The sequence below is a fragment of the Tupaia chinensis genome, unplaced genomic scaffold (genome assembly GCF_000334495.1).
Source record: "Tupaia chinensis unplaced genomic scaffold, TupChi_1.0 Scaffold000539_1, whole genome shotgun sequence".
Lineage (NCBI taxonomy): Eukaryota > Metazoa > Chordata > Mammalia > Scandentia > Tupaiidae > Tupaia > Tupaia belangeri.
In genome coordinates, this window is record NW_006160052.1 from 3,280,000 (window position 1) to 3,307,701 (window position 27,702).

The 27,702-nt window shown below is 40.0% G+C and overlaps 1 protein-coding gene across 7 annotated transcripts in view; it reads left to right on the forward strand.

Annotated features, from left to right (window-relative positions):
* Nucleotides 1-27,702, forward strand: part of R3HCC1L (R3H domain and coiled-coil containing 1 like) — a 104,035-nt gene that overhangs the window by 27,779 nt on the left and 48,554 nt on the right. For all 7 annotated transcript variants that reach the window (XM_014591164.2, XM_014591167.2, XM_014591166.1 and 4 more), the window contains exon 2: nucleotides 950-1,057. The gene's annotated coding sequence lies outside the window, so the exon portion shown is untranslated. The remainder of the gene's footprint in view (nucleotides 1-949; nucleotides 1,058-27,702) is intronic.

Below are 27,702 nucleotides of genomic sequence, written 5' to 3' on the forward strand. Positions count from 1 at the left end.
TGAGCCCTGTTCTGTTGACACTCACCAGAATGGGACCTTGCCCATCGATCCATCTCTCTTTTTCAAAAATTATTTATTTAATTTAATTTCTTCTTCTTAAATTTGACTGGAGCCAGAGAGAGAAAGTGAGGCATTGAGAGGGAGAGTAAAAATGTAAGCAGCCATGTCCGGGACTCAAAGCTCAGGCAGTCACTTGGGAGTTCAGTGCCTTAACCACCAGGCCATCTGTCAGCCCCAGCCAGTCTCTTTTTAATCTTTGCCAGCTTGATAGGCAAGAAGAGTACCTTTATTTTGCATTTCATTGTAACTTTTGTGATTTATTTTTCCTTTGCTAACTGATATGGTTTGTTTTTAGCTAGCTAAGCCAGTCAGATATTGATCATTTACCATGTGCCGTAAGCTGTCTTATGTGTTAGAAATATAGTAATTTTTTGATCCTTTGTATTATTACTCAGTTTGTTATAGAGCACGTGTGCTCACGGGGGTGGTGGGTAAGTGTCCCCTGTGGGGGATGGCCATGCTGCAGTCCCTTCTCTATCCTCCTCTTGGGATTTTGGGCACGCACACATGTACCCACTATGGTTTTCAAGTCACTGGATCTGGGACTTGAATTGCTCAGTTGGCCATGTGGGATCCAGCTGCCTTAACCACCATGCCACTATCTGGCCCAATCCTTTTCAAAATGTTTCTTATCTCTTTGTCTGAGGGTGGTTAGTAAACATTTCTGTCCCCTAACACTAGTCCTCAGAGTTCTGGAATGAGTTATGGAAGTTTCTTACTCGGTTTTGTTGAAGAGCTCTAAAAGTGTTTTTGTGTTTGTCTTTATTGGATGTTCTGTGGCAGATCACCATGTTAAACTTTAGTGTTTACAAAATGAGATCATGAAAGTTAAGTACCTCGACAGGTGTCAAATAACTGTATTTTAATAAAAATAATTATTCTTTTCCAGGTAAGGCTGCTGTCTATCAGAAGGAACTTTTGGGCAGATTGCCTTGAGACACAGTTTCTCTGCATGTTGCAGAGTTTTAATATTCAAAAAATAGATGTCACTTGTGTGGTAAGTTGCCTATGCTTATGCTTATTTTATAGAAATAGTGTTTATTTAAATAATTCTAAATAATTGTTTGCTTATATTTGTTACTTTAGTGTCATTTTATTTTGTAGCTAGAAACCTCCTGAAAGACCTAAAGTCTTTTAAAGATTTTCTTGCCTCTATTCACTGTCATTTTACTTTTCGTGTTTATTATGCAGGGTTTTTGTTATATAGGGTGTTAATTTGGTGTTTGCTGAGAATGGGCTAATTAAATCTTGGAATTTATTTTCAGTGTTGGATTAATCAGATAAAGCTGATTTTAATGATTTACTATTATCCTATAGGTTTTTGTTTTCAGTTAAAACATTTTTCCCAAAAAAAGATTCAGTAAGTTGCTGTAATCTATTGCTTTGCAAGGAGTTTCTTTCCTTTCCTTTTCTTTTCTTTTTTCCTTTCTAAAGGTTTTTGCCATAGAGTGCATGTGCTCATCAGAGAGAGACAGGGAGAGGCAGTGAGAGGGAAGGTGAGGAAACCCCTCCCCCCAAGCAGATACCATTCTGCAATCCCTTCTCCATTCTCCTTCTAGGGTTTTGGGCACACGTACGCACCTGGAGTGAGTTTCAAGGCACCAAGTCTAGGACTCGAACTGCAGTCCAACATGTGGCAGTCTAGCACTTTAATCATTATGCCACCTGTTGCCTCCTCGCCCCCCTTTTTTTTTAAGTTTTTCCCATGAGTGCTTGGGAGAAGTGAGGGAGAAGGAGAAGCAGAAGGGGGAAGGAAAGGCCTGAGGGTGAGAAGGTGAGAAGTCACCCGAGGGAGAATGGCCATGTAGCGATTCCTTCTCCATTCTCCTCCTGGGATTTTGGGTATACTCGCACATGTCCCTGGCATGATTTTTAAGCTGCCAACACCAGGATTTGAACAACAGTCAGCCATCTGGGAGTCCAGTGCTTTAACCACCATGCCACCTGCTGGCCCTGTTAGGGGTTTTCTTACCCATCCTCTGATCTTGTAGTGTATTCTAGCTTCTGACCCTGTTTACTCTCAGCCAGTGGCAACCGGGAGGTTAATGTACAGGGTGAAGGATTTGGCTAACTAGAGGGTTGGTCACAGCAACCATCAGAAATTATTGTACCTATATGCTACTGAAACAGGCAAAAGTCGAGTGGAAATTATCATGACATGATACTGGTGATTTGCAGAATTGGCTTTTATATGGTTTTGAACAGTTAGACGAAGCAAGAAGGAAGTGTTGATGTTGAAAGTTGTGTTTAAACCAAGTGTTCTCAAAGGTAGAATCCAAGAGAGAAGCCACAGGCCCAGAAGAAAAAGAGGAAAGTAAGATTCTCCTTTGCTTTTTTGGTATTTTTGCTTTTGTCAGCATTAGAAAGTGATCTAAAGAAGCTTTTTTATATTGTGCATGACTTATGTAAGTGAGGGCATGGAATTTCATTGTGCACGGCTGAAATGGCTCCGATTTCAGAGCAGACCAAAATGAGTTTTAATCTTGGTTATTTAAAGTCTCCTTGTACCTGTCTTATTAGAAGTATTTTTTTTAAGAAGAAACTAATTTGCAACTGGCTATAAAGAGTGACATTGTGTCCCGGAAAATGCTGTACTAATACACTGTGCTGTCCCACAAGAGTACTTCCCGGGTCCCCAAACGCAGTGCTGACAATCTGTGACAGCCTGTGAATTGTTGGGCAGCAGTTGGGGAAGATGGACAGCAGAGTGAGGTGGTTTTAAGTTAGGAAGGAGACAGGGAGGGGAGGAAGTGAGAGAAGACCAGGACAACTCAGGTTTTGTGGGTGGTTTGAATAGGAGCTAGTCTAGTTAGGTTCTGCTAATCTAATCTGTTGGTGAAACAAACACCTAGAGTATGGGGGCAGGGGTGTGGTTTAGACAGGTGGAAACAGTTTATTTCACTTTCCTTTTCATGGTGTTACTGTTTCAGTCTGTCATCAGAACTGCAAAGTTAGATGCTCCATTGGTGAGAATATGATTGGATGGAATTGAAATTTTCAAAGAGGTGATAACTGTTATTTTATGTCAGCAAAGGAAACTGAAGGGTCAGGACAATGGGGAGGTGTTTTATCTTTTTCCTGAATTGTGGTAGTAGTAGTAATAAGGCCAGTTACCAAATCTAGATCCAAAATGGCAGGGACTTTATCACAGATGGATGTGTATCTTGTTATTTACTTATTAAACTTTATACACAAATACACACACATACCAGCAGATATTGTTTTGGAAATACCAGACCAGTTGTAGCAATCTTTGTCAGACATCAAAGAGTAGATTTCTAGGTATTGTTTGGATTATGGAGTAAAATTTAATGTTGGGCAAGCCGAGGTTCAATTCTTCTTTCCTTGATTATTAGAATGGTTATACCAAGTAAATTTATCCGCTTGCTCCCCTAGTCGTGGTGTCTAGTTCTGAATATGGAATCAGGCTTGGGGCACATTGCTATGGAGGTCGTCCTGCCTGTTGATTTCACTTCTGGTTTGAGGTTAAATGTGTTACTGCTTGGTCACAGATACATTGGATTAAGTAAGCATAATCTTTTTATTTAAACTTTATTTATTATTATTATTATTATTATTACTATTATTTTAATTTGACCAGAGAGAGACAGAGAAAGAGAGAGAGAGGGAAGGCGAGAAAGTAAACCACCAGGTCGGGACTTGAACCATGGTCAGCCATGTGGGAGTTCAGTGCCTTAACCACCATGCCACTTGCCAGCCGCAGTAAGCATAATCTTAACATCACTGTTGTTTTACCTTCTCTATATTGATGATAGTATTAAAAAAGAGGCCCAACCTGGGTAGTACAGAGTACTCTAGAATATTTGGCAAACTTGTCTCCTTTCTCTAAGTAAATATACATATTTATACAATGGAGATGCCACTTGGAAAATTTCCTTTTCCTTTTATTTTTAAATTAATATTTTCATAAAATTAGACACATACCTTTTTAAAAAGTTAAGCTAAGTTCAGATAAGATAGTTTTAAGAATTACCCATATCACACTATCTAGTAATAATCATTTTTTAAACTAAGCATCAGTTCTGACACAGAAGAGTGGAAGATGGGCAAGAGATGAATAGGAGGTAAATAAATCTAATTGAGGTGGCACTAATTCCATAGAAGTGATACCACAGCATAACAGGGTACTTTTTGAAAGTTTATTTATTTATTTATGTCATCAACAAAGGCAAGGGAAAGACAGCAGCTCAACAGGGTCCTGATACTGTGACCTGCTTCCAGTTTTGGCTAGCCCTGGGTCGTGGCCACATGCCTGAGTGCTGGTGCAGATCCCCAGTTGGCTGAAAATGTACTAGGCATGTACGCAGGTGCTCGAGAGCCTGGTGAGCTGGAGGGCTGGGGAAAGCAGATTGTGGTGTGCCCAAACCCTGTTGAGGGTGTCTGTCTGTCTGTCTGTCTCTCTCTCTCTTTCTCTCTCTCCTGTGCATGCTCTCTGTCTTAAATTTGAAAGCAAGAAAGGCTGGCCCTGAAGTGCAGTGGTTTAGGCAGCCAGAGCCTACCTGGTTTATTGAGATTTGAATTCTGGCCCCAGCAGCCTGAACAATATGGCAAGTGCATGTGCATGTGTGCTCGAAATCTTGATGGGAAAGACGAATGGAGATAAAAGGATTCCGTTGTGAACGCCCCCCCCCCCCATAGGGGGTTGCTTTCTGCCCTCCCCCTTTCTCTGGCAAGAAAGCATGATTTTCAAGCCACTGGGTCTGACAGTAATAAGAGATGATTCCGGGGATAAATCGAAGGGCGAGTGATATAAATAAGGGAAGATGTGGAAACCTGAGACACTGCAGTGTCAGTTCTCAGGAATTGTCTATAGAGTTTGGACTTGATTATCCACTGCCCTGGAGTATTGAATGCCTAAATCTAGTGTTGAAGGCCCTCTGGAAGAAAAACAGTCTTTTCTGGCAGAAAAGATTTCACACAGCTTTCCTACAATGAACCTTTCAGTCTATCTAGACTAGTGTTACAGACTGAGAGCTTGTGTCCCTCTGTTGGGTACCCCTCCCCACCCCACCCGCTGCCATTCATATGTTGAAATCTCTTTCTTCTGTGACAGTACTTGGAGGGTAGGACCTTTAGGAGGGAAATGGGTCATGGGGATGGAGCCTTCATAAGTGCAGTTAGTGCCCAGAAGACTAGTGTTACAGACTGAGAGCTTGTGTCCCTCTGTTGGGTACCCCTCCCCACCCCCGCTGCCATTCATATGTTGAAATCTCTTTCTTCTGTGACAGTACTTGGAGGGTAGGACCTTTAGGAGGTAAATTGGTCATGGGGATGGAGCCTTCATAAGTGCAGTTAGTGCCCAGAAGAGAACAGGCAGCTAGCTTATTCCCTTTCCCCCATGTGAGGGTACAGTGAGAAGCCCACTCCCTGCAGCCTGGAAGAGGGCCCTCCTCACAGGCCAGGGCCATGCTGGCACTGTGATCATGGACTTGGCAGCTCCAGAACTGCGAGGAATTTCCACTGGGAGTCACCCGGTCTACAGTTCCCTGTTATAGTAGCCCACACCGCCTAAGACAACTAGTGTCTGTAACTGTCTCCACAACCGCTTTCTTACTGACTGCCTCTTCACGCGTTCAGTCTGTGCCTTGCGCTGAGAATGTCTCCCTTCAGATCTTTGTCTGAATACCAGCTTCTAAAGGCCTCGCTCCAGTTCTTCCCACTTACTTTCTGCAGTCATTCTAGACTCTCTCTTCTAGGCTTTATCATTTACTCTTTTTATTTTTATTTGGCAAATATGTTCTCCCTTAAAATGACTTTTTAAAGCATACCTGTCCAGTTAGGTAGTGATATCATAAGGAGGAAGCAGCATTTTCACTCAGGTGTTTCAAACACGCTGTTACTTGTGGTCCTACTTTACAATCTCCAGTGCCCCAGCATAGTGCAAATAAGTCTTTGAGGGTGAGAAAATGCCATTATCTTTGGTAGCTTTTTCCCATATTTAACATTTATCTTTGTATCATAGGAATAATAGAGTAGAATACAGTTTCAGTACCTGAGCCGTGTTTGTTCAGTAGATTATTCTTTGAAGCCTTCTGTAACCTTCTGTACAGACTTTCTGATCTTTAAAGTAACATTGGTTTGAAGATATTATTGTATTCGAAGGCAATTCTTTGTTATTCTTTAAACTCTAAGTAGTATAAACTGTAGAACTTCATGGAAGAGACACTCATTAACTTCTAGTGCTTTCTTTGCCTGCTTTGAAGTAAAACTTGCTTCTTTTGGTTTCTGTTTCTCACCAAGCATATTTGGTTTTCACACTTGCTGACATAACTACAATGGAGGAAGAGGTAGAGAGTCTATATATTTGAATATATAGACTATCTCATTTGCAGTTGTTCATTTTCGCTATTATTATACCTTGGTGTTTTTTTTTTTTTTTGCTATTATTATACCTTTTTTTTTTTTTTTAATTATACTCAGCTATGCTTTATTTTATGCCATCACAAGTTTTAGAAGGTACATCTTCTGATCTAGTGTAGTAATTAAATGCAGGAACTTTGAAATCCTAGCCAGCACTTAGGTGTGTGATCTTAGGTAAGCTTACCTTTCAGATTTCTCTTCTGTAAAGTTGGGGTGATATAGCTACCTCTTAGTATTGTGGTTGGGATCCAGCGAGATAATACGTATAAGACTCTTGGCATAGGTTAAGTCTAGTGGCCTCTACTTTCAAAATATGCTCCGTGGCTTATTAACTTTAGTCTATGAATCCTAATGGAGGTTGGGGAGAGGATCATATTTAACACATGTCAGAATTGAGGTATAGCCCCCAAAGCTTTATCCCTTTAAGCTCCTTTATTACAAACTATAGTATGTCATTTAAACCAGGGTGTCCCCAGGAGAGGAACTAATTTCAGATAACTCCAGAAACACAGACCAAACTCCAGATGTGTAGTGAGGGAAAAAAATTTTAGGATGGAGTTCTTTTCTTCGTCTCTGCCCCCTACTACCAAGTATATATGCAGGATAGAAAGCAGCCTTTTCTTACTACCTATTATATATTATATTGCTGTTGTTGATTATATTGAAGATTGCTCTGTCTTTTGAGGTGGTTGATGATAGGTGCTAATTCTAAACTTGGAACAGTTAAGTTGGCCAGCCATGGGGTTACCATGTCAGTGGAGTGTGAAAGAGACTAAGCCGCGGACTGTTGCCCAGCCTGTAAAGCGTGAAATCAGTTGGTGCTGATGCTTGGCCACTGTGGTCAGTGGACTGTAAAATACGTTGGGGTCACGAAGTGAGAAAGCCTCTTTATGCCATGGTTTGAGTATTTTGGCATCCCCAACATCTACTGTAATCCTATATCTCCTATCTTTCATTGTCTTGATAACTCAGCATCTTCAAGAACTGTTTCTTCGGTTTTACAGAGTGTGTTCTTTGTCTAACCACAGGCAGGAATAAAGGCTATGAATGTCCAAGGCTGACTTCATATTAAAATACGGTAACTATTATATACTGTTGAAGATTGCATCTGGAAATCCCATCTGCGCTTGGTATTTGATGTACAGATTTCTTCTGTTTTAGGCTCAGATTGAAAGTGTACTCTGTATTCTGTGTTAAAACTTCCTCCAGTCGAAGCGCTGTGGTGTTAGTTTCACTGGTCATTTTTCCTGTGTTTGCCTGTTCCTCTGGAGAAGCAGAGGTGTAGAAAGGATAACATTTTCAGATGCTTAGGGGAGTTGGTAGGAAGAAGTATAGAAATTATTCTTATGGGGAATAGAAGAGAGGGAATTCCTCTCCTGACACCTGGTGAGGTTCTTCACCATATGGCTTTGAGGGTGAGGCAAGGTGAATGAGGAAGTTTCAGAGACAATGGTGAATTATTATTGTCAGCACTTTAAGTCTAGAAGGTTATTGGAAATAGACACGCCATGAAAGCATTAATGTTCTTTTGTTCTTAACTTGCTTGGTGTTCTCATTTTGTTGCTGTAGTCCTTAACTCTTTTTGGTTCCACATTTACACACATTCTAAACAAATTGTGAATATTTATGGATTGGTACATTATCGTGAGACAGACCATCTTGCTGCATATCCAGTAAGTCTAGTGTGGTGGCTGAGTGTAGGAGTTTGAAATCCTAAGCAGCATGCTGTAACTGTGTAGTATGGAGTTATTTAAGCTCCAGGTTTCTTATCTGTAAAATCGGGATAATAATAGCTACCTCATAGATTATAGTTGGAATCAATTAAGATTACACACATGTGCGCATGCACACACACACACACACACACACATTTAGCATGGCTGCTTTGACGTAATAAGTGCTCACTAAACAAAAGCTCATTATTCTTTCTTTTCTCCCGTCCTGCTTCTCCTGGTGTTACTCCACCATTCCTTCACTTTTGCTTGTGAGGTCTAAACCTTAATGAAATGGAAAACGTAATTAGACATGGTTCATAGCAGCAGATTTTGAGAAATATGTCATTGTTCCCTTAGGCATGGCTTAGTACTTCCTTCTTAACCAAACAAACTCTCTAAAAATGCTTCTTAAAATGAAATATAAAGATCTTCAAGTGGTTAAGGTAGCTTTGCAAGTAGTATAAACATTGATTACTCTAAAATGTATTCGGTCAATGTAGATAATAACCTTTCTATAAAGTAAGGTGGTACATAGTACTAAAATGAGTTCAAAGAATTGTCCTTTCTTACTACTCACCTTAGACAAGCTGTTTTTTCAGGAGAAATACTTTTTCCTGCTGTTAAGAATAGTCATAATAGAATTCCCGTCCAGTGTGTGAGGCACGGTTTCTGTGGGAAGGGGATTGGAAAAGTTCTGCTCATTTACACTACTGGAGATGAACATTAGTGTGAATAATGTATTTGGGTTTGATGTGCATTATGAGGTTATTTTTGCAGCACAATTAACTTTCTGATTAAACTTGGCTCAGCATGTGTCCTGATCATACCCTTGGTGGAAAACTGGGTGACGCTTCTGTGGTGGTGATAAAACCACTAGTTAGGTTCATACGCTGAGTTCTGGCCTTAGTTCCCACTGAAGTAGCCATCAGTATATAAATTCCTTAACCAGTTTTCTTACCTTTAGATGAGCAGGTTATGCAACATGACTTTCGAAGGTCCTTTTTAAATAACTATAAAGTTATAAGACTTGTTTGGAAGTAGCTGAAAGTTAGGAACTGCAGTAGTGACACATTTCAGCCACCAGAGAGTGAAGACCAGTCAGTCATCCTGTGTTCTGTGTTCTGTATTTGGTCCGAATATGGCATTCTGGGAAGTGAGGAGGACACGTTGCTTCTCTGACCATTTAGTTAAGCGTGGAGCCTCTTGCCTGTCTGCTTGTATTAGGTACCTTCCTGCTTTTTTTCTTTTCAACTTCTGGATAGAACTGGGCCTGCTGTCAGGGATTCATCTGATTTTGTTCTCTTAAGATAGTGAATAGCCCCCAGATGACTCAAAGGCATCTTTGGTGGGAAGTACTACAGTATGAGTGACCAGATTTAATTATTTGTGGCCACCTTCCTCTTCCAAAATATACAGGCACGTACACAGCTAACACCCAGCCCTCATTCCTCCCACTCTCAGAAAACCCAAGGATGAAATCAAAACCTCTGAGAAATTTAGTAGAATGAGCACAGCACTGGGAATTGTTACTAGGTTCCAGACTTGTTTTGCCACTGAGTATCAATGTAACCATGGACATAACATACTTGGATCCTCAGTATCCTTACTTTAGAAATTAGGATGTTGAATTCTAACTCATAAAACCTCTTTCACTCATCCAATTCTAAGCTCTTATAAAAATATTTCAATGTTTATTTGAAGTGCAGTGCTGCTCTTAATACAACACTGTAATAAAGTAGTAGTTTATTTTTTTAAAATATTGGTCGCCGGGAAAGCTATGAAGCATTTTTGCTTAAAAGAAAAACAAAAGTACTTCATGTATGTGCTTTTTATTTTTTGATAGAAACAGCTGTAGATGTTGTTGAGGCATAAATATTGAAGTATGAAGGTATGCTATTATATAGCAAAAAGAACAGCAGTTGCCATTCCACTGAGGCATTTTCCTAACCCTACAATCAAATATAAACATGTTTTCTGTGAGTGTAGGCTCATGTGCAGCCAGAAGGAGCCAAGACTAAGAGCCAGGCTAAACTGGTCTGTAGCGAAGCATTTAGAGAAGTCATTTGAAGGGTTAGTAAACTTCAAAAAAAGGGGCTTGTGGATTCTGGGGATCTCTATCCCACAGCTGGAGTAAGAGTCCATTTCTTCGAGCCACGCCTACCGGTGGAAATAACTGATACAGAATCCAGTTACACACATATGTGTTGCAGTCCGAGAGCTCAGGATCACACAGAAGGAACACAGAAAGGAAAGGCATGGTGTGTAGATAGACCAGCTGAGCCGAGTGTCTAGTAGGTGACAGCAGGCGGGTAGGGAAGTATGCTTGTGAAGGCCGAGAATTGGTACTTAGAATTTGATATGTGCCTAAGAGAGTAGAATACCAGTCAGGCAAACTAGACGGAAACAGCATTTTTGGGAAATGTACAAAAGACTGAAGTTAATCTGTCCTGGCTTTAGTCACCATCCTTGGTGTTGGTAGACAGTCTGGTTGGTCTAAGGCTCCACCTGTTTGAGGCCGGTGATTGTATCACTGACAGACTAGGCAGTGTGATGCTTCTAACAGTGTTACACTCCGCTGGACATCACATATTCACAGATCTGCGCACCACGGCTGCAGAGTTCATTTCACAGAAATGAACTGGCTAGTAAAACATTTGGCAGGCAAGCTCCTTTTCAAGTGCTGCTAGGAATGGAGCCCAGCTGTTCCCTTTGGGCTTTGAGCTGGTGGAATTCATTGGGTTAGCAGCTAGAAAGAATGAAATGGTAACATTTTTAGCCTAGTTCATGACAGCAAAGCAAAGGTGTTAGGATTTCTGTTCTAGAGGTTTACACTGCAAGTAACTTAACCTGATTGTGTGTCTTAATATTACTGGGCTTCTGACCGCTGAAATATGGCTTGGATCGATGGTGGTTTGGAGAAAGTAGAAAGAGGGCTATCCATCATTCGGGGGCTCCATAGAAGCTGGCTGATAATGTTGCTTTCACCAAGCAGCCATCTGTCCATCCATCCATCAGTAGGATGAAATGAGATTTAGCGGAACAGGCAGCCGTAACTCTAAGATCCTTTCTGACCAACAGTTGCAGCCCTGGCCTGAGTCTGACCACAAAGCACAGCGCTGGGGTTTGGCGGGATGTGGCGGCAAGTGCAGTCTCCTTCCCGTCACTGCCAGCCCAGTGTGTAGGTTTGAAGCTGTAGCCCAGCCTCACTCCCCACACAGAATCGACTAAGCTTGGAAGACCAGTAGAACCTAATTCTTTCAGCCCCAGGTGGTTGTACAAGTGGAACAAACCCATTTGATGGGGCATTTTCTTGTTTAACACCATGGATACTTCTGTTCATGAGAGTGAGGGATGAGATGAAATTAAATTCAGAGACAGTTCAATGATTTAGTTTATACAAATTCTTTTTCCTCTTAAATTAAACTTTGTACCTAGACTGTTAGGTAGTAAAAATTAAATTTTCTCTACCCTCGATTTGTGGTAATGATAGAAAAGAAAAGAAGTAGACGGTAAAATGGGTAAAAATTTAGAAGCAGGAAGCTGGATGATCCCAAAAAGGATAATAATCATTGAGCAATTGAGCATTAACTGTGTCTTCCCGGCTCCTCTGTTTTTCTAGTACACCGAGCCTTCTGAGAGAGCCTGGTGGTGCTCCTGTCGCCTCTCTCCACACTGTGCCTGGCGGTGACCAGCTTCAGTGACTGTTTCTCGCAGTGGTCAGTCACTTCAGACCTCAGCTCCTGCTCTTTGTTCTGGGGCCTTACTTTTCACTTCAGGTTGGGGGAGGGGCTGAGGGAGCCTAATGTACCGGAGATGCCTCGGAAATGAGAGCCTTGGACGGATTCCTGGGCCTATTGATCCACCGGCAGTTTATGCATCCTGACATTCATAATCTCAGTAGGCTGCTGATGTTCCTGATTAATGGGCCCAGGGGCTGTCCATCCGTCACTTCACATTAATTACTGAAGAGGTGTTTTTCCAGTGATTTACCTGACAGCGAGCTGTGATAAATACCCCTAAGCAGAGTGGGCAGTGATTAATCACAGGGCCACACCCCTCCCCCCACTCTCCCTTCCCCCCTAACCACAGGCCAGCATTGGGACCTGACCAGCGAGTGTCCCCTCCCCATAAGCTATCTATCTCCATAATTGCTTGTGGATGCATATTTATTGGGGCATGGGACCTGGCAGGCAGCATTCTAGAATTTGTGCCAAAGATGATGAAAAATAAATCTTCCCAATAGAAGAGTAACTAACATGTTTTTGCGTGGGACAGAAACCTATATATTAAATGCTATTATGTTGCATTGAAGAACTCTGATAGGAATTTTGCCTACCTACTATGCATGTACTTGGGTCTGCGGTAGTTGGTTTGTGAACTTCACAAAGAGAAAGGATAGCTTTTGTCTTTGTGGTACGTGTAGTCTTTTTCCAGGGAGAATATGTGAATAAGTTTAAGAAATCAGAGAACATTTTAAGGTACTAATACAATCTTGAAGGCTTGTAATAGAACCCCAAGGTTCCATTTCCTACTTGGTGGCTTGAAATGAACTTTAGCTACATCTTTAAATATTTTAGTATTTTTCATGAGTTGGGCACTGTATTTAACTCCAGAGAAGGGATGATGAGCTGCAGATCTCAAGGAGCAGAGTTTTCTCATATTATAAGGTAAACTTTTCCAGGAAGTTGTTAGACTGATTTTAAATTAATATAAAATTCAAAGTAATTTAAAATTATTTTGTACATTTTTTTCCTCTAAATATTATTTGTTATCCTAGAATTGTGTGAAAGATAGTATCTGCCTTCAAAAAACATTTAGGATGGTACTCATAAATGAAACACTTGCACAAGACTGTGAGGTAGTTTCTAATGGTAAATGAACACCATAGTTGGTAAATGCACACGAATTCATAGAAAAGTGTATCTAAAATAGCTACCAGAGTTCAGTGTACCTCAAAATAGTTACAGGAAACAGCTGGGTTTGCGGTAATGAGTGGTGACTAGGATTGTTTAAAATGCAATTATTCCAGGAGAGCATTTTAGAAGTACGAAATGCCATCTTGCCTAGAAGGGAGGATTTGTGTCTGCACGTGGTAGAAATATGATTCAAACAATGGATTGGCACCATAAACTTAGTTTGCATGTTGTAGATGAGTTGCTAAGGTTTTTGAGCAAAGAATAATGGGAAAAGAGGTGTATTTTAGAAGGAATAGTTTGATGTACCTAGCGGTGTTTGGAATTGCCCAAGTACCTTAGAATATTCTTGATGCATTCTTTTGTAAGATTCAGAATAAAACTATCTAGATTAAAAATAGAGGCTTATGTATCTCCCTGAGTGCAGAACAGATTGTGTAATTTGGTTATTTATGGAATAGATAATAGAATTGACAGTCAAAGGAGAGCAAGTTTTACAATCTTGTCTTATGCAAAGTTGAATAAGTCAGTTGGAAGTGTTAAGTAATGACTGCAAAATTAAATTAGGAAAGGCTATGGCCTCAAGTTTTAAAAAAGAAATTGATTCTTAGTCTTACTAATATAACTTCATTAAAGTTACAGTAATTACTCACTGGCTTTAGATAGGTATATTTTAAATTTGAAAATCAGAAATGAAAGGTTCAGTGTGGTCAGCTATATATTTGTAGGGATTACTAAGGTATACACCTTTTTTTTTTTCTATTTTAAAGATCAAGATGACATACAATCAAATTTTCCTTTCTGAGAGCACATTCCATGAATTTTGACAGAAGTGTACAGTTGGGTAGCTCCCATACAATTAAGATACAAAACAGCTTCATAAGTCTAAAGTAATCCTCTGGTTCCTATATAGTCAGCCCCTGAGCTGAACCTAAGCTTCTGGAAACCATTCATGAGTTTTCATTCTAAAGTTTGGATTTTCTGAAATGCCTTATAAATGGAATTGTATTTCCCTAGGAGAAAATGATGTGAGCATCTTCTGCCATGGTTATATCCTCTTTAATGAAGTATTGTTCAGATCATTCATTTTCTGACATTAGGTTTTCAGAGTTCATTATATATTCTGGATAAAAGTGAACTTGCAAATACAATACTTTCTTCTAGACTGTGGCTCGTCTTTTCATTCTATGAATGGTGTCTTTGAAGAGTTCTAAGTAGTGATGAATTTCAGCTTATTGATTTTCAAATCTTTTATGGATTATGCTTTTGGTATTATAGCTAAGAAACTTTTGTCTAACCCAAGATCGCAAAGATTTTCTCGTATATTTTCTTGTAAAAGTATTACAGTTTTTAAGGAACCAGCAGTTAGCGTAATAGCTATGTTGCTGGACTCCCACGTAGTCGACCACGGTTCGCGTCCCGGAACCGGTGGCTTAAAACTCACGCCGGGCGCGTGTGCGTGCGTGCCCAAGATCCCGAGAGGAGAATGGAGGAGAAGGGATTGCGGCGTGACCATCCCCCCTAGGGGGTGATTTCTCGCTTTCTGTCTCTCTGTCTCTCTCTGTCTGGCGAGCGCACGCGCCCTATAACGAAAACCTCTCAAAAAAAAAAAGTATTACAGTTTTAGATTTGCATTTAGATCTGTGATTCTTGGAATTTTTGCTAATGGTATGAGGTGTGGATGAAAGTTCCTTTTTGTTCTCATCACATATGAATTTTCATTTATTTCAGTACTGTTTCTTGGAAAGACTATTCTATTTCCATAGAATTTTCTTCATACCTTTGTTGAATGTCAGTTAATTATATATCTGTGAGCCTACTTCTGGGCTCATAATATATTTTATTTTATTTATCTGTATATCTGCTCTTTCTCTCTTTTTTTTTTGGAGAGATTTTCACTATAGGGCGCGTGCACTCGCCAGACAGACAGAGAAAGTCAGAGAGACAGAAAGCGAGAAATCATCCCCCCAGGGGGGATGGTCATGCCGCAATCCCTTCTCCATTCTCCTCTTGGGATCTTGGGCATGCACGCACACGCGCCCGACGTGAGTTTTAAGCCACCGGGACTGGGACCTGAACCGCGGTAGACTACGTGGGAGTCGAGCAACGTAGCCATTACGCTAACTGCTGGTTCCCTGCTCTTTCTCCAGTAACACACACATTACCATAGGGCAGCATAGCATATTACCGTCAGGCATTAACAGTCACAAACATTGATGTATGATTGTCTAGTTTAGGGGACCAGCAGGTGGTCTGGTGGTTAAGGCACTGGACACTCCCACATGGCTGACCATGGTTCAAGTCCTGGTCCTGGTGGCTTGCTTTTTCACTTTCCTTCGGTCTCTCTGGTCAAATTAAAATGAATAAATGAATAAATTAAAAAATTTTTAAAAAGATTGTCTAGTTTACAACCTAGGTAATCCTGCCACCTTCTAATTTTTTGGCCTTGGCCATATTATTAGCAAAAACAAAACAAAACTATTATTATTATTATAAAATTTGCTAGAGGGCACATACTCTTACTGAGAGTGAACAGCAAGAGAGAGGGAAAATGAGAAAGTACCCCCAATGGGGCATGGTCACACTGTAATCTGTTCTCCATTTCTCCCTCCTTTGGGGATTTGGGGCATGCACACACATGCCTGGCGTGTTTCTCCAGCCACAGGATCTGTGACTTAGGAGGTCAGCTGTGTTGAATCTAGCTGCCTTAACCACCACCTGGCCCAGCCATATCATTTAATATCTCCATCCCTCAGTTTTCTCATTTGTAGAATTGGGCTAGTTCTGTGCCTCAGTTTTCTTATTTGTTGCATTAGATTAATACTAATAACTAATACCACTTCATAGGGTGGCTGGAAGAATAAAATTAGATGCTACTATTTTGAATATAACCAAGGTCATCCAAGTGAGCAAGTAAAATCTGTTAAATGGCCAAAGTAGATATCTTAAAGTTTACATGTTAAAGTTTGTGGCATCTACTCAAATAAGCACTTAAGAGTTTTACTTAGAAGCTTTTATTCTTATTTTATATATAATATGAATTGCAGTACTCATTAGATTGAGATACTTAGAGTTGGCGAAGAATCAGAAAGAGTATAAATCAGGCATTCCACTAAAAAACAGTCTTGAGGTTGTAATCCAGTTGTATTGTACAGGGGTAGGGCAGCCTTTCACAGTGACTAAGGTACTGAGGCATCGCTTCATACTTGGCCCAGTGTGAGTAGGGCTGTTTGACTCCTCACTTTGCTTCCTACCAATGAATGTATGTCTTGTATACCTTTTAGTAAGGTCTTTGTAAGGTATCTAAATGAGTGTCTACCACGTTTAAAAGTTTATTTATCTTCAGTCCAGGTGTATTAAAGAGAGGGCCTAGAGTTTAACATTTAAAGGCCATACACTTTAATGTTACAAATTATTGTCTTATTCTATTAATTTAAATTGTAATATATATTTTGTACAGCCAGGTTTAAATAGAAAAATGAACCTCCAAGTGGATGAAGGAATTATTTTGTGTTTTCAAGTGTGAAATATGTCTAGTATTAACTAGTGCAAATGCATTTATGGAAAGATGCATAAAAGAAAACTACAGCAGAATCAGTTGTGGTTCATTAGCATATTTTATAGTTTTAAAATATGAAGCCATTTCTCTGCTGTCCAAGTATAATTTTTTATGTTATTATGTTACATACAAGTGCCTCTGCATTGCATTTGGGTGGAGTATGTTTTAAAGCAAAGCTCTGATGCAAGAAAGGACATTTCTTAGTTTCTCATTTACTCATATTTGACACTGGGAGTGGAGGACCTTGCAAGAATGGAGATTGGGTATGTTCCTAATTTTATTGTTCTGCTAAAGAGTCCTATCAGGTGCTGTAATCCTCTAATTTTTTACTCCTATTTTATTATCCCTTTTACCTTGCTCTACAACTGTAATTACAAATCATTTGAAATATAACGTGTTTTCCATGCCTGTTGTATAAATTTCTCCCATTGAATTTGCTATGTAGAACAGTGTTTTTCAAACTGTCAGGCAAACCAATTTAGTGAACAAATGGTTTTTAAATTATAGGAATTAAAAGTTTTAAAATATTATGTCATCAGGAAAGTCATGACATATTTTTCTGTGGTTTTCTATGCAAAAATGCATCATGACTTTCCCGACGACTCACAAGAATACAGATGCTCCTTGGCTTATGATGTGCTTGTGTTCTTATAAAGCCTTTGTAAGTTGGAAATACATTAAGTTGAAATGCATTTAATACATTTAACGTACCAACCACCATAGCTTACCCTAGCTTGCCTTGCATGTGCTGAGAAGACTTATGTTAGCCCACAGTTAGGTACATCACGTGGCAGCACAGTGCACTGTAGAGCGTCAGTTGTGTACCCGTAGGATCATGCTCCTGACAGGGAGCTGCAGCTCACTGCCGCTGCCCAGCAGCTTGCGAGAGTATCTTGCCACATGTTGCCAGCCCAGGAGAAGGTTAAAAAAAATCAAAGTACCTGCCCAACACTTTCACACTATTGTAAAACTGAAAACTTTTAAGTTGAACCATTGTAAGTTGAGGACCAGCTGCATATAAAAAACAAGCATAGTGCATGTAGTAAGGGTATTTTATGGTTTATTTTTAGTCATATGTGTGTGGGAGTCTCAGTGTACTGTGAATGTGAAGTGTTCTTACTGTGGATTGCAGACAAAATTTGGACAAAAACTGGCCTAGGAAGTTTTTCTATGTAGGAGTCTATGTCCATAGCAGGTAAGTCTTGTTTACAAAGTTGTGAAAAATACATACAAAGGTCTTGGAAGAATTAAAGCTAGAGTATGAATAAATTAGAGAATAGAAAAAAAGTAGGAAAATTTAAACTAATAGTTGGTTTTTGGAAAAAATCGACAAAGTTGACAAACCCTTAGCTAGCCTAAGAAAAGAGAGAACAGTTGACCAACTAAAATTGGGAATGAAAGGAAATATTACAGATGCCACAGAACTAAAAAGGATCATAAGAGGCTACTGTGGGACCAGCTGGTGGTATGGTAGTTAAGGCAGCTTGATCCCACATGGCTGACAGCATGCTTGAGTCCCAGACCTGGCAGCTTGAAAAACACACTGGCTGTGTGCATGTGTACCTAAAAAAAAATCCCCAAAGGAGGGAAAAATAGAGGAGAAAAGGTTGCGGTGTGACCATTCCTTGTGGAAGGTGCTTTTCCACTTTTCTCCTTCTTCTCTCTCTCTTTCACTCTCTCTATCTCCACTCTCTCTCTGGTGAACACATGTACCCTCTGACAAAATTACAAAAAGAAAAAGAGAGGAAGAGACCACTATGTACCAACAAATTGGGTAACCTAGAGAAAAAAAACGTGGATAGATTCCTAGATACATAGCAAGACGGAATTATAAATAAACAGAAAATCTAGGCAGATTTATAACTAATACAGAAGTTACATCAGTAATTAAAAACTTCCTAATGAAGAAAAGTACAGGCCCAAATGGCTTCACTGGACAGTCTTACCAAACATTCAGAGGAGATTTAAACCAGTTTTTCTCCAACTCCTCTAAAAAAATGAAGAGGATGAAGAGGAGGGAACATTTCCAACTCATTTTATGAGGTCAGCATTACCCTGGTATCAAAGCCAGGTAGAGATACTATATAAAAAGCAAACTAAGACCAATATCCCTGATGAATACTTGATGCAGAAATTCTCAACCATGTAACACATTAGGATCTTACACCATGATCAAGTGGCATTTATCCCTGGGATGCAAGGATGGTTGAACATACAAAAATCAGTAAATGTGTAATAGACCATATTAACAGAACGCAGGACAAAAATTATACCATCATCCCAACTGATGCAGTTTGACAGAGTGTTTGTCAAAAGCATTTGACAAAACACAGTATCCTTTCCTGATAAAAATACAAGGCAAGCCAGGAAAGAAGGAAATGACCTTAGCGTAACAGGCATATGTGAAAGTCTACCACTGACAGCGTGCCTAAAGGGGAGAAACTGAATGTTTTTCCTCTAAGATCAGGAACAAGGCAAGGGTGCTCACCATCATTATTTTTGTTCCACATAGTAGTGGAAGTTCTAGCCAGCAGTTGGACAAGAAAAAGAAATAAAATACATCCAAATTAGAAAGGAGGAAGTGAAATCATCCCCTGGTTTACAGATAGTATGACCTTATATGTAGAAAACCTCAGAGATAACAAACAAAAAACTCACTGTTAGAACTATTTCAACAAACTTGCAACATACTTAATAAATAATCAAAAGTCACTTGCATTTTTGTACACTAACAATGAATGATTTGAAAAGGAAATGAAGAAGACCTTCCTACTTATTTGCTCAAGCATCACAGGGCGGGCACTGTGGTGCAGTGGTAATGTGCTACTCATGAGAAGCTGAATCCCACGTGGCAATTGCGGTTCAGTTTCCCAGCCGGAAGCAGGCACTCATGCGCATCAGTGCCCGAGATGCGAGGGGCTGGAGTACTGGAACGAAGGATCATGCTCTGACCAGACCTGTGGAGGGTGCTTCTCTCCCGCCTCTCCTTTCTCCCAGCCTCTCCTTTCTCCTAGGCGTGTGCACGTAAACTTTATCATGAATAGAGAAATGTGAAAGAATTTGTTACAGTAGTATCACAAAGAATAAAATACTTAGGAATACACTCACCAAAGAAGAAATTAAAGACATGTAGACAAATGGAAAGACATCCATTTGGTATCAACATTACCCTAATATCAAAGCCAGACAAAAATACTATTAGAAAACTACAGACTGGGCCAACCAGTGGCATGGTGGTTAAGGCAACTGGATCCCAGATGTCCAATTGCATGGTTTGAGTCCCAGACCCAGCAGCTTGAAAAATATGCTGGGCACTTGTATGTGCACACATGCCCAAAGTCCCGAATGGAACAATAGAGAAAGGATTGCAGTGTGACCATCCCCAACTTGGGGTGCTTTCTAAACCCCCCCACCCCCATATCTCTATCTCCAGTGAGTGCACATGCCCTCTGAAAAATTGGAAAGAAAAAATAAAGCCGTAGATCAATATCCTTGATAAATATTTATGTAGCACTGTTTATGAATGGGAAGACTTAATGTTAAAATGCCTGTACTAGGAGCCTGGAGTTGACATAGTGGTTAACACTCTGGACTCCCATGTTTGACTATGGTTCAAGTCCCAGACCCAGTGGCTTGAAACTCATGCTGGACACATGTGTGTTGCATGCCCAAAATCATGAGAGGAGAATGGAAGAGAAAGGACCGTGGCATGGCCATCTTCCCTCAGAAGTGATTTCTCTCTTTCTGTCTCTCTTGGGAGCAGAAAGCAAAAATCTCTCTTTAAAAAAAAAAAAAAGTTTGTGCTACCCAAAGCAGTCTATAGAATCAGTGCAATTACTATCATAATTCCAGTGGTATTTTTTGCAGAGTAGGTCAAAACCATCCTAAAATTAATAGAGAATCTCAAAGGAGCCCAAATAGCCAAAGCATGCTTGAGAAAGAACAAAGCTGGAGGCTTGAATCCTTTTGTTTATGACTTACAAGTTTTTATCTCCAGTTCTTCCATTTCGTCAAAGTTTCAGACTTACATTTCCAATTACTTCCTTAATAATTGTACAAGGATGTTAGGTTCAGATTTAATATGTTCAAATCAAAACTTTGGATTCCTCCTTTCCTTTATGCTTCTCTCATCTTTCCCATCTTAGTAAATGTAAATGTTATAACTCAGGTTGCTAAGACCAAAAATCTCAAATTAATTCTTCCCTTCACATCCCATACAGCCATTCCACCAAATTTCGTTAGCTTTGCTTTCAGAGTCTATTATTAATGCGACTACTGCTTGAGACTTGCTAGGACTCTACTAGAATGATTTTTTTCTTTTTTGAGAGGTGTTTTTTTCTTTTTCTTTTTTTGCTATAGGGTGCGTGCGCTCACCAGAAAGACGGAGAGAGACAGAAAGCGAGAAATCACCCCCCGGGGGGATCTTGGGATCTTGCAGTCCATTCTCCTCCATTCTCCTCTTGGGATCTTGGGCATGCACACACACGCACCCGGAGTGAGTTTAAGCCACTGGATCCGGGACTTGAACTGCAGTCGACTACATGGGAGTCCAGTGACATAGCCATTACACTAACTGTTGGTCCCATTGCTAGAATGATCTTTAGCAAAAGTAAATCAGATCATGTTTTTCTCTTGCTGAAAACATTCCAGCGATTTTCCAACACAGTGAAAATAAAATCTAAAGCTCTTGCCAGAGCCTAAAAACCCTTCCTTGTTCTGGCCCTGAGCTGTCATAGCTGGTCTGGCTGTCCCTTCTTACTCTACTGGCTACCCCTGTTTGCGTTACTCCTTGTACATGCCAAGTTTGTCCTGCTTCACAGTTTTTGCTCTTGTTCTTTCTTCTTCTTCTTCTTCTTCTTCTTCTTTTTTTTTGCATTTCTCTTTTTCCTGATACTTTGTGCGTTCCACTCAATTCAAGACCACCACAGAGAAGACTTCCTTGTTTTACCCCATAGTCTTTGCTTCTGAAACATCCACATATCCCAACACTGTGTGGAGATCCCTGCTTCATATCATCATCACACATTACAGTATGTGTTTACATGTCTGTTTATGTACTACTTGTCTCCACCATTGGAACATGAGCTTCTTGAGGCCAGGACTTTGTTTTATTCATTGTTGTATTTTTGGTACCTAAGTTAGGTTGTGGCAGAGAGTAGGTATTCAGTAAATATTTGTGGAGTGAATGAATGAGCCCCAAATCTCAGCTGGACTAAGGGTATATTACCTATTTAAAAGCCTTACTCACCTTGACTTAAAAATATTTATTTAGGAAGTGCTATGGCATTGTAGTACAAAGACAAAAAGACACTAACCCTACACTGGCAGAGGCAAGTATGCAACCAAAGCCATGTGATACTCACTGTGACGAAGGTATATATAGCGGTATTTCATGGGCCCTACAGGGAAGCCATCGTTTATGTGGGAGAATCAGTGACAGAGTTACAGGAAGTGGTGAGACTTGAAGGATGAGTAGGATCCTGTCAGGCAAGCATCCAACTGAGAACCTGGTGTGTTTTAAACCACAGAGAGGGGTAGGGCGTGTTTCTAGTACTACCAGAGTTGGAATTGGTGGAACAGAAAGTCTGAAATTAGTAATAGCTGGAGAGGGGACTGGGCAGATAGGAGTAGTGAGGGAGCTGGAGTATGCAGGGCCATGTATGCTATAGAGACTACTTTGAAATTGCTATGTGATAAAGAGCCACTGAAGGATTTTGAACAGGGAAATGACCCAATGTGATTTGTATTTTAGAAAGATACTAAAAGCCGTGTAGAAGTAGAATGAATGGGACTTGGTAATTGACTGAAGTGTTAGGAATAATGACAGTAACAATGACACTGTTCACAAAACTGTGAAATTGGGCAGGGGAAAGCAGTAATTTTTTTTTTTGAAGGGATGGCTAGAATTTAAAAGTACATAATTTATTGGGCTAATCCCATAACTCATTGGTCAAGCTCTGTTCAGAGAAAGCTAGATCCCATATGGCCCACTGCAGATCAAGTCCCAGCCCTGGTGGCTTGAAAAACATGACAGGTGTATATGTGCATGTGTGTGCTCAAAATCCTGATGGAATGAGGGAATGAAGGAAAAAGGATTGTGACATTAACATGACCCATGGGGGGAGGCACTTTTTCTCTTTCACCCTTCCCTTTTCTATCTCTCAAGGAAGTACATGTACTCTCTGGCAATTAAAACAAAAAATAGGGACCAGCAGGTGGCATGGTGGTTAAGGGCACTGGACTCCCACATGGCCGACCATGGTTCAAATCCCATACCTGGCGGCTTGCTTTCTCACTTTCTCTCTTTCTCTCCCTCTCTGGTCAAATTTAAATAATAATAATAATAATAAATAAAATAAATAAAGTTAAATAAAATTTTAAAAATTATGTAATTATCTTAGTGCCCAGAAATTTTGTGGGTTACTTGTGGCACTTAATATATTTATTTTGTATATTACATTTACTTGAAAACATACCACATTTACTTTTAAGATATAGGTTGAGTATCTCTAAACCAAGAATCCAAAATGCTCTAAAATCCGAAATCTTTTGAGTGCCAACATGATTCTACATTTACAGAGTTCTACACCTCATGTGATGTCTTCTTCTGGTGAGGAATCATAGTCAAAATGCTGCAATACAAGCATATCATATAAAATTATAATACTTCAGACTGTGTGTAAGGTGTATCTGAATCATAAATGAATTTTATATTTAGATGTGGATCCCATTCGTAAGATATCTCATTGTGTATACACAAGTATTCCAAAATCTGGGGGGAAAATTCCAAAGTATGAAATACTTCTCAGACCAGGTATTTTGGATAAGAGATGTTCTACCTGTGCTTTCATTCATTTACAAATGAACATTATACCCTGTTGAATTGGGCTCTGGTGTCTTTAGTTTTGCCAGTTTCTAAGTAGAACAATGAGAATTAGGAATGCTCTCAGTAATAGTAAAATTAAGGAAGCTGTTTTACTAATATACGGCAATGACTCTTTATCTAGGGCCCTCAACACTTGAACATAAAAAATGTCTTTAAGTTTGTTGTAACTTTTACATTGTGGAACTGTCATCCAATTGATATTACTTTCTCATTTACGAAGCAGTAACTTTACTTTTTTTTTTTGGGGGGGGGTAGAGGTTTTTGCTATAGAGCATGGGGGCCAGAAAGACAGAGAGACAAATAGCGAGAAATCACCCCCCAGGGGGGATGGCCAACCCACAAATCCCTTCTCCTCCATTCTCCTCTTGGGATCTTAGGCACACATGCACACGCACCCGGCGTGAGTTTAAGCCACCGGGTCCAGGACTTGAACTGCGGTTGACTACGTGGGAGTCCAGCGACATAGCCATTACGCTAACTGCTGGTCCGGTCCCTGAGGACCTTCTCATCTTGTCAGCCTCACAGAGCATCATAATTTACTGCTACACTATTGCCCCCCCCCCTTTATTGAGATGGAGTGAGCATGGGAGAGAGGTAGGCATTTTTCAACAGGGTTACAATATTGTAAAACTCCTGCCTGGCTTCCCTTTAGCTAGTACCATAGGTGGGCACACTGAGCCCCACCTGTTCTGGATTGGGCTAGAAACTGAACCTGGACCTCTCATGCAAACTCAGCCATCACTTAGTGGTGCTCTCCCACATGTGCCACCCTAGGTGTGCCAGGAGTGTATGTTCATGAGAAATTCTTGCTAACTGAGAAAATGGGTACTTGGAAATACTTCTTAAAAGAAGATATTTGGAAAGACCTGCAGATGATATAATGGTCACGTCACTGGACTCCCACATAGTCAACTACGATTCAGTTCCTGGACTCAGCAGCTTAAAATTCATCTGGACAGATGTATGTGCGTCCCCAAGATCCTAAGAGAATGGAGGAGAAGGGATTGTGGCATGACCATCCCCCATGTGGAGGTTATTTCTCACACTTTCTGTCTTTCTGGCAAGCACACATGTTCTACAGCAAAGACCTCTTAAAAAAGTAGATGTTTGGGACAGCAGGTATCATGGTGGTTAAGGTTCTGGATCTACATAGCCGACTGCATGGTTCAAGTCTTGGATCTGGCAGTCTGAAAACACAGGGTGCGTGTGTGTATGTGTGCCCAAAATCCTGAGAAGAGAATGCAGGAGAGGGGATTGTGGTGTGGCCATTCCACCCAGGGGGTGATTTCTCACTTTCCCTTTCTGTCTGTCTCTCTCCACTTGCCTTATGGCAAAAACCTAGTGAGAAAAAAGTACTAGAGACAGTGTGGGGAGAGGTGGGAAATGGGGGGTTGGGAGTAAGAGGAAGAGAATCAAGGGGGAAAAGAAGTAAAACATTTAAGGAACATAAAAATGGAAAATTATCTATTGATGATAACATGTATGATAATATCTTTAACCAGACTCATATGTAGTATATTCATGCTAGGAAAATTCATTTTGCATGCTGTAATGATATACGGTGATTGAATGTATAAAAATAAAATATATTAAAAAAAGAAAAAGTAAACATTAAAAATGAAGATTAAAGTTTCATGATTATTAATTTAAAAAACAACATTTGGTAGGGACAAACTTTAGAAATGGAAACATTTATTTTACCATGTTTAACAAAGTTTGAATTGTACTTGGAGCTGTGCTAATTCTCAGAATTAACAAAAAATGATGTGATATTTTCTTGGCATAAGTTTTCAATAAATTCTGTGATGGTCTGATAGCGTCTTTCATTTTGTGTTTGATCTGTCTAGCATTTGCCACATAGACTAGAGTAATACATCAGTTTTACCAAAGCTATTAAGAACTTTATCAGTTTCTCACGAGATTTTCGTAACTTAACATTCTCTTTAATTACTATTCTGTCATCATCCTTGTTGAATTTTCTCTTCTTTCATTACTATTGGTTTGATTCTTACCATATTATAGGGTTTTGCTGTGAGATGAATTCTTTCAGTGCTATTTTCATAGTCTTTAGGTAATCCTAAATTCTTTTCAAGATTTCTAATTTCCACAATACATTTGAGTTGTTTTGTGTTTACTTTGTAATATTTGATTTTTACAGCATCAGACTATTTGTGAGAGACTGACGGGCAGGGCTAGCTCCATAGTACAGTTACGTACTGTGCGGAGGAAGCTGGATCCCACATGGCTATCCAGGAGGGGATCCCCATGGCTGTACAGGGCTCGAGTCCTGGTCCTTAAGGCTTACGTGTTAGGTGTAGGCACATGCCCAGGGTCCTGACAGGATGGAGATTTGAGGATAAAGGATTGTGGGTGACAAGACCTTGTTGGGGGCTGCTCACTCTCTCCTGTACATGCCCTCTGGTATAAAAAAAAATTTTTTTAAAGAGATTTTTGGACAAAGTGGGGATACATACTCGCAATAGATTTACTGTCCAGTAGAAATGGATTTTATAGGTGATCAGGGCACACTTTGTATCTTACTCTATTACAAGCACTTTCAACTTCCTCTGCAAACTTGTAAGGAATTCAACTGCTTATGTAAGTAATAACAACTAACTTGTATGGAAACTTTTACATGACTGACAAATTTCTATATGTGAGTCATTTTATTTATGTACTTATGAAGTATCTGTCCTTATTTTATACTTTCAGTGAACTAAGGCTTAGAGTGGTAACCTTTGACACACATAAAGTTAAATAATTTGTCTTATAAAAGGACTAGTCAAGTGTTAGAGCTGGGGTTCTGTACTAGGAATTACAACCTACACTTGTCTGCATACTCATACGCATGCACACACACACATTTGTGTGAGAAAAAGTGAGTCGGAATTGTAATGTTCTTTTTTCATATAGCATTGTTGGATACCCATTCACTGTATGAACATACCGTAATAAAAGTTACTTCTGTTATTGAAGTAATAGATCAATTACAATTTTTGCTTATTTATTACTATTGGTAGTAACTATTCTTGGTCACTAATAGCCATGTAGGAAACGGGAGGAGGAACTGAGCCTGGGGCTGATGAGGATTTGGAAGCTGTGTTCACCTCCAAAGTCTTAAATCTCAAAGGGCTCTGCCCTTAACTGGAGAGCAGATTAGAAGAAAAAAAATTACTCAAAGTCGTGGAAAGAAAATAGGCTTTGTTTTTCATCTTGGCTCTGAGTGAAGGGGAGAAATTTCCTCTTGAGAATTTGTAGCTACTGTTTCACCCTTATATGGATTTGTGTTTCAAATTTAAATGAACTTCATGGTCTATAAAACCCCAAACTGAAAACTTAGCATCAATGCTGATCCATTCTGGAGGAATGCTTTGTGGTCTGGCTGTGTGAGATTCGACAGATGAAGCCCCACCAAAGTGGAGTTCACTACTGAAAACTATAAAAGATAGAAAAAAGAAAGTCAGCAGTTCCTAAAGGGAAGTCAGAGATGCAGTAAACGGCACAACTAAATCCTCAAGAACACTAAAGTAGAATTGAATAGTAGGTCCAGCCGTCCCTCAGTGTCCACTGGTATCGTCGTTGGCTCCAGAAGCCGAAATCTGCTGATGCTCAGGTCGCTTATGTAAAATGCCATAGGAACCCGTGGACGTCCTCCCTCATACTTTATTCATCTCTAGCTTGCTTATCATACCTAATACAATGTAAACACTACGAACATAGTTGTTAACAGTGTGTTTAGGGAATAAAGACAAGAAGAAAAGGTTTTTTATGTTTTGTACAGATATAACCATTTTTCCCCCCAAATATTTTCTAGCTTTGTTGGCCGAATCTGCAAATTCAAAGGGCCAACTTTATTGAATATTAAATAATAATAACTAAATATAATGAGAACCTTCTTAAAAATAAAAGTTACAGTAATAATAATAACAGCTGTTAGGTAATAACATGCAAATGTTGAAAATGATTAAAGGTAAAATAAGGAAACAGAGGCCCAGTATTGGTAGTGCCAGCGGCAGTGTGCCAGACTGTAGTGCTGGGGGCCACGTGGCTGACCACAGGGCTCGATCTCTGCAGCCTGGAACACGCTGGGCCACACGGGGTGCCCAGGATCCCGATGGGCTTAGAGGGCTGGGAGACAGGGATGGCAGCACGACCAGGTCCTGCCATGGGTGCCTTCTTTCCTTTCCT